This window comes from Sinohyriopsis cumingii, chromosome 16 (assembly GCF_028554795.1).
Source record: "Sinohyriopsis cumingii isolate HCF-2022 chromosome 16, ASM2855479v2, whole genome shotgun sequence".
Lineage (NCBI taxonomy): Eukaryota > Metazoa > Mollusca > Bivalvia > Unionida > Unionidae > Sinohyriopsis > Sinohyriopsis cumingii.
The window spans coordinates 3,732,025-3,744,189 of record NC_142976.1 but is presented as its reverse complement, the minus strand read 5'-3'; positions in this window follow the sequence as shown (position 1 = coordinate 3,744,189).

The following is a 12,165-nucleotide window of genomic DNA, read 5'->3' as shown; positions in this document are numbered from 1 at the left end:
TTTGCTTGAAACGAGTGAATAACGGATACATTTCATCTCGTGGGTGAAAAACTCTAGCATTTTCACTCGTGGCTACGCCACTCGTGAAAATACTGAGTTTTTCACCCACTCGATAAAATATATCCGTTATTCACTCGTTTCAAGCAAATATCCTCTATGTGTTATGTTTTTGTGACTCGAGTGTAAAGTTTTTATTTTTTATTTTGCTATGTTCTATAGAGGATATAGTGAATGTAATGGAGCCAGTATGCGATATGTAATAAAATAAGTCATTTTAGTCCTGTAGTTGAGTAGAAATCTAATAAACAATTAATCCCGAGATAAAGAGGTTCTCCCAAAACCATAGTTATTTTGAAAATTTAGATTTGCTACTTTTATCTTCATTTAAATAATATAGTAATATTGAAAGTGTAACGAGTATTGGCGAGATTCTTCATTTCTAATCCACTCCAAACCAGAGAATCAATAAGTTAGTAAACGTGCCTCTCTGAGATGCGTCTCATTTCTAATCCACTCCAAAATAAAGAACCAGTAATATAAGTTAGTAAACGTGCCTCTCTTGAGATGCGTCTCATTTCTAATCCACTCCAAAATAAAGAACCAATAAGATAAGTTAGTAAACGTGCCTCTCTGAGATGCGTCTGATTTTAGCTCACCTGGCCCAAGGCCAAGTGAATGGTCCTAAGTGAATGGTCCTGCGTCGTGCTGACCGCCATGTATAGTCTATTTTGCGCTGAGAAATGGCGTCAGACCACAAAACAACAACATCAATAGCATCATTTCACTTATAGTTTGGTAGAGACATGCATTTTCTGTTACAATTGCAACTGTTACATTGTACAAGCAAACAAAATGAAAAGCTAATTTAGTTTAAAGTACAGTCAACACGTTAGACCACTTTTAGTGTATCATACCATTCAACAGGTTAGACCACTTTTAGTGTATCATACCATTCAACAGGTTAGACCACTGTTAGTGTATCCTATAAAAAATGTGCACATTATAAAGATACTAAACAGCAATATGTAGGTAAGTTTGTATGTTATGTCTGTATCTGGGCAATCTGCAGGTAAGTTTGTATGCTATGTCTCTATATATACAATCTGCAGGTAAGTTTGTATGCTACGTCTCTATATATACAATCTGCAGGTAAGTTTGTATGCTATGTCTCTATATATACAATCTGCAGGTAAGTTTGTATGCTATGTCTCTATATATACAATCTGCAGGTAAGTTTGTATGTTACACCTGTATCTATGCAATCTGCAGATAAGTTTGTATGTTATACCTGTATCTATATAATCTGCAGGTAAGTTTGTATGGTACACCTGTATCTATGCAATGGCAATCTGCAGATAAGTTTGTATGTTATGTCTGTATCTGGGCAATCTGAATGTAAGTTGTTATATCATGTCTGTATCTATGCATTCTGAATATAAGTTTGTATATTTTGTTTGTATCTGGGTAATCTGCAGGTAAGTTTGTATGTTATGTCTGTATCTATGCAATCTGCAGGTAAGTTTTGTATGTTATGCTTGTATCTGGGCAACCTGCAGGTAAGTTTGTATGTTATCTCTGTATCAATGCAATCTGCAGATAAGTTTGTATGTTACACCTGTATATATGCAATCTGCAGAGAAGTTTGTATGTTACATCTGTATATATGCAATCTGCATGTAAGTTTGTATGTTACACCTGTATCTATGCAATCTGCAGATACGTTTGCATGTTATGTTTGTATCTGGGCAATCTGCAGGTAAGTGTGTATGGTATGTCTGTATCTATGCAATCTGCAGGTAAGTTTTGTAAGTTATGCCTGTATCCGGGCAACCTGCAGATAAGTGTGCATGTTATGCCTGTATCTATGCAATCTGCAAATAATTTTGTATGTTACACCTGTATCTCTGCAATATGCAGATAAGTTTGTATGTTATGTCTGTATCTGGGCAATCGGCAGGTAAGTTTGTATGTTACACCTCTATATTGGCAATCTGCAGATAAGTTTGTATGTTACACCTGTATCTATGCAATCTGCAGATAGGTTTGTATGGTACACCTGTATCTATGCAATATGCAGGTAAGTTTGTATGTTACATCTATATCTAAGCAATCTGCAGATACGTGTGTATGTTATGTCTGTATCTGGGCAACCTGCAGATAAGTTTGTATGTTATGCCTGTATCTATGCAATCTGCAGATAAGTTAATATGTTACGTCCATGTCTGTACATAATATGGAAATCGACTTCGTTTGATGCACATCTGTGAGTTCGCCCTGCTTGTATGTCATTATTATAACGATGTTTTAATCGATCTCAATGTGAACTAAAGGGAAAGATCTTTAAAATCTCGATAGTTTAACTTTCATTGTGACAGCTGTATGAAAGTTCTTCCTTGCCGAAATACGTAGTCAGTCCCAACACAAGCTGCTAAAGACTGAATCGGTATCATAAATTAATCGTTTGACACGCCACGAAATGGCAAAAGCCACTGTATCTGGTACATATCTGCACGGAGACCACTGCACGAAACCCCGTTTCAAGTGCAAGAAGGGCTTATTAAAGTGTTTATTCTAGCGGACATTTATATGAGGGAAGGCCTAGTTAGAGCTAGTTTCACGAACATTTATTTAAGAGAAGGACATTATAATGCTGGAGATATAACACGGCAAAGGCTTTCTAGCACTGAATGTTTCCTGAACAATTTCGCTGTAAGGTATGTAGCCGTATTTCATCACCTTTTATTCTTCCATTTAGTTAGTTTTGCTTTCTTTAATATCCTCTTTTTCGTTAATTTCCGTGTAATCAAAACTTGTAAACTGGCCAAAATATGGATTTCTGAGGATTGGTTATAACTAAGATATTGGACTGACAAAAAAGATATGGGTGCATTAGCAAAAATCTGCATCAGTTTATTTCTTTTTTTTAAAAAAAACCGCCATCGTCCTCCTCCCAAGATTTAAATTATTGCTGATGTGTATTCTTTCAGACACAAACACAAACCAACAAATTAAATACCGAAAAGAAGCCCGCTACCGAGGTAGGATGAATACTAGAACCAGTCGAGATAATTGCCTATAAATTATATTGACTGATATTAATATTTTACTTTAAGTAAATTACACAGATTGAGCTGGCGTTAAAAACATAGACAACAGTGATAAGCAAAGAACTAATCGATATAATCCTTTTTTGTTTAACAAAGTTCAACATTGCAGCTAGATGATGAAAGAAAATATCTTTGCAATATCGTACAATGGCAAGGAGAGGGATCGGAAAAATCAGCACAGAAATATGTCCCAAAATATTTTATCCAGTTTTGTTTCAGTCAAGGAAGCGAACACAAAAGACAACCTTACACAATAGTTTCTTTATGGCATTGTATTGTGCAATGAGCTTTTTGTAGAATAATTTAACACGACGGCCGTGTTTCATCTGTGGATTAATATCACTATACTTTAGTTTTATGGATCTAAAAGAATAGATAATGAAAGGCAAAGGGACGCATTAATTGCAGACACTAAAATCGCCAAGAAAGCAATACCTCTTTCTGACGCTGTATCAACAATCTTAATGGCCTACTCTGTTTAAAATACCCCGCACTAAACGAAAATTAGACGGGCATTGGAACTGGTAATCACGTATGTCTACTCAAGATTCTCGTAATGGGCAAGCGATACGACCAGCAAACAGGTGCGACAAGCTCAAAGGGGTGGGGTCCATTTTACGGAGTTTGCGGTGTTATTTTCATAGCGGGGCGGAGGGGGGGGGGGAATGAAGGCTCTGTGTCTACTACTCGAAGCTTTCATGCTAACTTACTCCCCAAGCTATAAAACGTATGGTCGCTTCCTTTGATATCGCGGGTTCTTTCGTATCGCGGTATTCGAGGTGTTATGTAATATTTAGTGCCGTTACTTATATACAATGGATGACCATACGTTTACTAGTTTTGAATTACCAGATTTATCTCGGGAAAATGTCGGAACTGATTGCAAGTACACTATTGTAAATAAGTACCCATGAATTTCACCTTTTCAAAAAAAATAATCTATCCATGTTCTCAAGTAAAATCTATATCCTGTTAAAATCAAAATAACTATAACGAATGAGATAACAAGTTTGTCATGTGATAATATCCAATGATTTTATGCACAAGTCAGGTCACATGATTACCTTATTTGTCAAGAAGCAAGAGATCAAATCTGGTAACAAAAAGAGTCAAAATATTAAGGATGTTAATTTTGTTGTTTATGGAGGCTTTCGCAATTAACAGGCATATGCTTAAACATTTTGTTTATTGCTTTTCGTTGTAACACCTGTTATAGTTGAAGCAGTCTGTGCTCGACAAGACATTTCATTTCATGATAGTTTGTCCATTCGCATCGACCAATTATAGTTCCACCGTCAGAAGGAGTTACACATCCATTGGTTTAGCTCTCTCAGATAAGTTTCTGTTGTTGGAGTGTATAGGTGACAGAATGAGACCCATTCAAGTTTCTGTTGTTGGAGTGTAAAGGTGACAGAATGAGACCCATTCAAGTTTCTGTTCTTGGAGTGTAAAGGTGACAGAATGAGACCCATTCAAGTTTCTGTTCTTGGAGTGTATAGGTGACAGAATGAGACCCATTCAAGTTTCTGTTCTTGGAGTGTAAAGGTGACAGAATGAGACCCATTCAAGTTTCTGTTCTTGGAATGTACAGGTGTCAGAATGAGACCCATTCAAGTAGCATCCAATTTTTACATTTATTACAATTTGTGAAACGTATTCATCAAGATCCTATGAAAAGGACAATTATATGCCATCTTGAAAATATTTTTTTTTCTCGGTATTATCACTATATCAGAGTTACGCTCCTATCCAGGGCCGGCGCCAGATCCGGCCAGACTATCTGGCGCCCTAGGCAAGGTTAGATTCTGGCCCCCCCCCCCCGAAAATATAAATTTCAAAATTTATAAACAATAATTTTTTTTTTAAATGCGCCCCCCCCCAAAAAAAAAAATCAGCGCCCTAGGCGGCTGCCTAGTTTGCCTATATGGTAGCGCCGGCCCTGCTCCTATCATAACCTGGAATCCACATGGCTTCTGTTTATCGTTCGTTTCTTACAATAAACTGATTTAAAATAGAAATGCAGCGTATGTTAATACAGAGCAAAGAACACGAAATAGACATATATAATACCTGGAAGGTTAGTGTCTTTATTTATTCGTTCGCCGATCGCTAACTTTTAGACACGCGATACCATAGCACTCCGATGTATGCTAAATAAAGCTCCTTTAAGTCATGTATGAGGTTAGAAATGTCCGTGTTTGCATTAGGAAGAATTTTTACTGTTATAATAATGTCCAGAGTCAAAATTAATGACATCCATGCTTGAATGTAGGCAGTACATATACTATGGTGTTCTTTTTCTTCTGCGTTTAACGTTTGGAAAAACAAAGAATGAAAAATTGTTGTTTATCATAAAGGAAGTCATCTGTGCCAGACGCTGGTATTGATACACTTTTGAGGACAAACAGTTGATTCCATCCATCGCCTTAGTCTAGGAAGATTTTTCTCAGACTCCACACCCACCCATCGCCACCACGAGATCGCTAACTTTCATGCATGCCTATCAAGATTCTAAGAATAAACTAGACATGCTGCTTTTCGAAGTGACTGGTACTACGGTATCCCTGTTGAGAATTTTGGTGATTTTCATACAAGTTTCTATCATAATAAACGAAAATCACTAGAAGCAGCCAAACTATTGTTCTGTCTGTCTGTCTCTGCTTCTCTCTGTCTCTGTCTGTCTGTCTGTCTGTTTGTCCGTTCGTATATATATATATATATATATATATATATATATATATATATATATATATATATATATAGAGAGAGAGAGAGAGAGAGAGAGAGAGAGAGAGAGAGAGAGAGAGAGCGATGTACAGTGACTAAGATTTCATTTGAACTAACCTTTGATCGAGTAGAAAATGTAATTGGAATTACTAAAGGATTGTTATTTTTGTTGCTCTTTTATCACTAAGTTTGTTCAAAGGCAAAAAGATATCAATATCATTCTTTCAATTCTATGAATTGTTCATCTGGTTATTAGAGAACTCTGTCCCACATAATACAGTTATGCATTCCTTTTATGTGTCCTGAACATCACATAATCGTGAAAAGCACGTACTGACTCAACTTTCTTATTGATTACCCATCAAGGAAGAATTGTTTGCTTTTTGTGTTGATCAAAAGCATTTTTTTTAAACTGTCCTTATTTGGGAAAGGTACTTAAATCTCATTTTATTGGCATGATACAGCCAGTAATGAGTTAACAATGTTGTTTCATGGATGAGGCATTTCACATGACTAAATCTGTTAGATCGATATTGATAAATGCGTCAATGTTTTCTTTAAAATAACTGATACACCACAATTATCCGACAATAAACTTTAAAATGACGCTATTAGACAGGTCATGACGAAGTTTCACTGCTGTTTATCGACATTTTGAAAATATGTATTGTCTCCAGGCAGTTATTCTTTAAGGCGCTAGTTAGCGTGAAGCGATTACTTTTAGATTCCTGCGAAAATATCATGTTCCAATATCATACATACCGCGCATCAGTTGTCACTTTTACTGCACATTTATCTATGCCACAATGAGAGTTTTATTTGATAGCTGAGTGGCATACAAAAAGCGGTAGGTCTTTTAAAAGTTAAATTTTCCCCAAAATCTCTAGAGAGGTACAGTAAGGTCTTTTTCTTCATGAAAGATTGTCTTCTGGAAAAGATTGTCTTTTAACACAATGTGGCTCGTTATACAAGAAATGACAAAACGTATCTCTTAATTCTGGCCAAAATAGCAGAGAATTGGTGAAATGATAATCAAAATAGTTAACTAAATGCAAAACGAGTGAAAGGTTCATGAATGAAAGCATCTCCCTAGTGTCGAATATTCGATAACTTGAATTCTTTGATAGACGTGTTATGCCGCTTAGCATCTGTTAAAACATAATTCGAATTCCTACTAGTTGAAGTGGTTCATGAAATTTCTTTTTACACCGGGAAAAACTGAAGAAGTGAGCCATAGTGATCCTATACAATGCATGCCCCTGATACAAAAGAAATTGCAGAAGATACGTTAATATCGATTGTTATAAAAAATGATGCCAATTTGCACTAACAGTCACAATGTCGAGAGGCAGACTAAATACGAATCGATACCTAAATCCTGCTAAAGAATCACTGAATCAACTGTCATCTTCTGTGATTGCAGACAACAGGAAATCAGGCATAAAACTGTGAAGAGGGCACAGACTGTCAGCACGATATCTTACTATTAGGAAATATTATCCCCTGCTGAGAACGTGCTTTTGCCGTTTCTAAACTGCAGAGAGGTCTGACTTAAATCCCTCGTTGATTTGGATTAGGCTTGTGTATCTACATGGCACAGGTCTGACTAAAATCCCTTATTGATTTTGATTGACTTGTAGTATATCAAAGGGAAAAGCCGAACTAAAATACCTCGCTGAGTTGGATTAGGCTTGTGCATCTAAATAGCAGATGTCCGACTGAAATTCCTTATTGATTTGGATTGACTTGTATTATCGCAATTGCAGAAGTCCTACTTAAATCCCTCGTTGATGTGGATTGACTTATAGTATCTAAATAACAGAAGTCCGATTAAAATCACTCATTGATCTGGATTGGACTTGTGTATATAAATAGAAGAAGTCCGACTAATATCCATCATTGATTTGGATTGACTTATAGTATCTAAATAACAGAAGTCCTATTAAAATCCCTATTGTTTTGGATTGACTTATAGCAGCATCTAGATAACAGAAGTCCGTCTAAAATCCAAATTGACTTATTATCTAAATGGCAGAAGTGCGCATAAAATCCCTCTCTGCTTTCGGTTAGATTTGTGGTATCTAAATGGAACATGTCTGACTAAAATCCTCGTTGGGTTGGGTTGACTTGTAATATGTAAATGGAAAATGGATGTAAGTTTCCGCTTGGTACCTGGGTGAGTTGCTGTTGAAAGGTAGTGCCCCTGTTTTCAAACGTTTTGATGGTACGGAGTTACCAATCCGATAGTTCTTCGAATTCTACCAACTCATCTCTGGGGACAAAAATGTTTAAGCTGGAGTAGTCCGAGGGCTTTGCTTGGGCCAGTGCAGCTCGCAGATGTCCGTTTCCCTGCTCTAAAGACATTTGGGTGTCCCTTTCCTGTGCTATTCTCTTCCCTCCCGCTATGTTCGCCAAACAGGTTGGCGCAGTTTGCAACGCGTCAATGAATCTTTCCGGCTCTTTCCTATCCCAGTCGATGTATTGGAAAAGGTCCTTTTCAGTTAATAATACTGCGGGGAGGACAAGGGTCATCTGGCAGTTATTTTATGCGTCTCATGAGCAGATGGCATAGTCTGATTGTAGATGTTATTGCAAATAGGAGAGCCTATTCTAACGAGTGGTGATGGCGGGACAAGAAAACAGATACAGAAGAAAGGATTGAAGACGAACGAGAAGTTGCACTTCCTTCTGAAGAAGAAAAGGAATCGGATAAGAAAAAAGTATCTGGGAGCAAGAGATCACTGCATATGCAGCGACGGCATCCATCAATGGGATAAGAAATGCCTTCCTTCATTATTTGGAGAATGATCCATTTTCTTCGTCTTCTTCTTGAGTCAGGAAATCCATCACCTCTTCCTCATGTTCAGATAGGTCAGTCTAGTCGCTTCCTCATGTACAAATAGGTCAGTCTAGTCGCTTCCTCATATCCAGATAGGTCAGTCTAGTCGCTTCCTCATGTACAGATAGGTCAGTCTAGTCGCTTCCTCATGTTCAGATAGGTCAGTCTAGTCGCTTCCTCATGTTCAGTTAGGTCAGTCTAGTCGCTTCCTCATGTACAGATAGGTCAGTCTAGTCGCTTCCTCATATTCAGATAGGTCAGTCTAGTCGCTTCCTCATTTACAAATAGGTCAGTCTAGTCGCTTCCTCGTGTACAGATAGGTCAGTCTAGTCGGTCTATACAAGAGAAACAATCACAAAGAACGGCCATGTCTTTCACAGTCATTTAAGAATACTTTTCTACAGTCAAAATATTTGACTCTCAAGTAAATACTCTGATGAAGACGCTTTTTTTCTACAAAAGGTTAATGACTATATTTTACTTGGTAAATACCATTAGCTATAAATTCATTTCAGTTTAATATGTAAGATTTTGTAAAATAAATAAACATAAAAATTATGTATGCAGCAGCAATTTGATATGAAACGCGTATATTCAACAAATTCATAAATAAATACCAATTTGCAACATGCACATTCCACGGACTACGACGCAATAGTCGATACAAGCGAAGAACGTATTTTGAGATATCTTCATGGGGACTTATACCTCTCCCTGTTCTGGAGACTTTTACTTCACCTACCACAGTGGCTTTTCCTGACTAAAATTCATACTAGAATGGCTGTCATGAATGCCAGAGTCTGCAGACATACCAGGTTCCTTGGCACGGCTACAATCAGTCATATGGAGGTTCTTAAAATGTGACTCCTTATCTCAGGAGAGGTTAGCAGCAGCAGTTGTCTTCAAATGCTTATAGAACAGGCCTTCGTGGATCTCCAAGCTAGTCCACTGTCTCAGCAGGCACATCACTTTCTGTCTCTTAATAACTAATTGAGACGGAAGTTTTTCAGAACCATCTTCTTTTAATTTCTACCCTAACCGTATACAAGGACCGTTCTTCTGAAGCTCTTTGTTTTTCTATGTGTCTCACCAATTCTATTCGCTGTCGGCATTACCGCTGAAGCCGTGCGCCCCATGTACAGTAATGTGTTCCTTCTCTAAAGCAGTCTCATCGGATCATTGAGCAGCAGTTCCGACAATAGTCTAGTTTACATTCGTTTCCTTGTGTTTTGTATATTTAAGTTGCATTATTTTTTAGTTTTAATATATTCATTATATGCTATGGATAATGGTATTGATGAACTCGACCTTGTTCAAAATTACGTTCTTTTTCTACCTGACCTGAATCATTGATTTTGGCTGTGTAAACATGTTTATCTCAATCTGAGCCTGCTTTTGTTTTTTTTTTCACCACAGTTTATAATATAATTTCAGAACCAGACCTTCTATTTATAACTGAGCTTTTATCATGTAAACATTTGGAACCTTCAAAAATGAAATGTTCCATTAGGTCACAGTTTCTTTGAGAAAATACTAATTGTGATATGAGGTCAAGTAGAGGACTATATACTTTGTTTATCTAGAAATTATTAATTCGTGCTGTAAGATCTGAGTAGAATCAGTTGTTGTGTCAAGTCTTTCATTGGGGCTGGAATTTATTTAATCAAATTATTTAATTAAAGTTATTCTTCTATGGAAATACAAATTGCTCACAATATTCTTGGAAACAGAGATTTGGGTTTATTGTGAAAATCAAAAAAGGATATATTCTTGGATTGTATTATTGGGATAAAACAAAATAGTGTTGGTACATCACTACGACACAGGCCATCCCAGGCACATCAATGCTCCCAACGTTGGATTTATTTTGGAATACCATTACAGTTTGTTCAGAACTTGTTTTAGAAATTCTAGGATGATTTGGGATTTAATTCGCAATACCGTAAGTCCTTTTTACATTTTTCACTTTGTACTCTAAAGAAATAAATTATTTGCTGAATTTTAGAAAAACATGTTCTTTCTCTTTTTTCTATTAATTAATTTAAGACCATAGAGTCCTAATACTTGTATCAGCGTGCAGGTAATCATGACAATCGCCGCGCTTAGAATCAGGTGGGGTCCTTCTTAGTCCATCTGTGTTAAAGTGCAAACAGCCTTTACAGTGTTGAATCTCAAAGTCATGCGAGTCCAATACCAATAGCAATCTTACGACCAAGCCTTCTGTTTCTTTGAAATGTGTAAGCCACTTTAGAGAATTACGATCTGTCCTGACGATGAAGTTTCTTCCCGACAAGTAATTCTGAACTCCTTGACAAATATGGCTATAGTACATTAGCGCCTCTGTTGTTGATTCAGCTTCTTAGTAACATTAGCAATAACTCTTTCGCCACGATCCGAGAGCTGTGACGAAACTGGATTTTAGAATAAATATTCCATTCCTTTCCGGTATAATCCAGAATAGGTGATGACGTTATAAACCTTTTCAGCTTATCAAAATCCACTTGATGTATTTTTGACCAAGTAAAGGGCTTGCTTTGATATGTTCTCGACCAAGTAAAGAGATTGTTTTGATGTGTTTTCGACCAAGTAAAGGGTATGTTTGAATGTGTTTTCGACCAAGTAAAGGGTTTGTTTGAATGGGTTTTTACCAAGTAAAAGGTTTGTTTTATGGGTTTTCGACTAAGTAAAAGGTTTGTTTTAATGGGTTTTCGACCAAGTAAAGGGTTTGTTTTGATGTGTTTGAGACCAAGTAAAGGGTTTATTTTTATGTGTTTGAGACCAAATAAAGAGTTTGTTTATATGAGTCAGCTGAGACAAAGGGTAAGAGATTGAGATGTTTTTGAATAAACCTCCTAACAACATGAAGCTGTACCAAGTAATCTTATGAATTCCGTTTCATTTCACGATGTAGGCCAATACTTAACACTTTCTGAGTTCTTTCAATCCCATCTTACACCTTCTTCGACACCGTGACAGGAAACGTGATGCTAAAACAAGCTACATTTTGATGGTTTGAATTTTACATTTGGTTCATGGAACCACTCAAAGACAAATTTAAATTTTCCAAAGCAGACTCAAAAGTACTACCAATCACAATAATGACATATAGATAATTTGAGACACTGCTCGAAAGTCATTCCATGTAGCACGACCTGGACAGAACGCATACAAGAAGCGGGCTAAGTATATTGACCAAACGGTAACGCCGTAGTTTGAAAATCCTTTGTAAATATCAAAGGTTATTTTCAGATACTCCATCCACCAAAGGTTTAAGAAAATTTGGTACTGTCTTATGTTACGTGTTTAGTCTCTAATAAACAGTTACAAAAGAAAGAGTGAAAACAAAAGGCTTTGACAAATAATTTATTTCTCTGTAAAAATAGAAAAAATAAGAGCTTACGGTTTTGAGAAACAAATCCCAAAATAATCCAAGAATAATACACGAATTAAATTTTGGAAGTCCTAATAAGAAAATGTTCTGATGAATTCAAG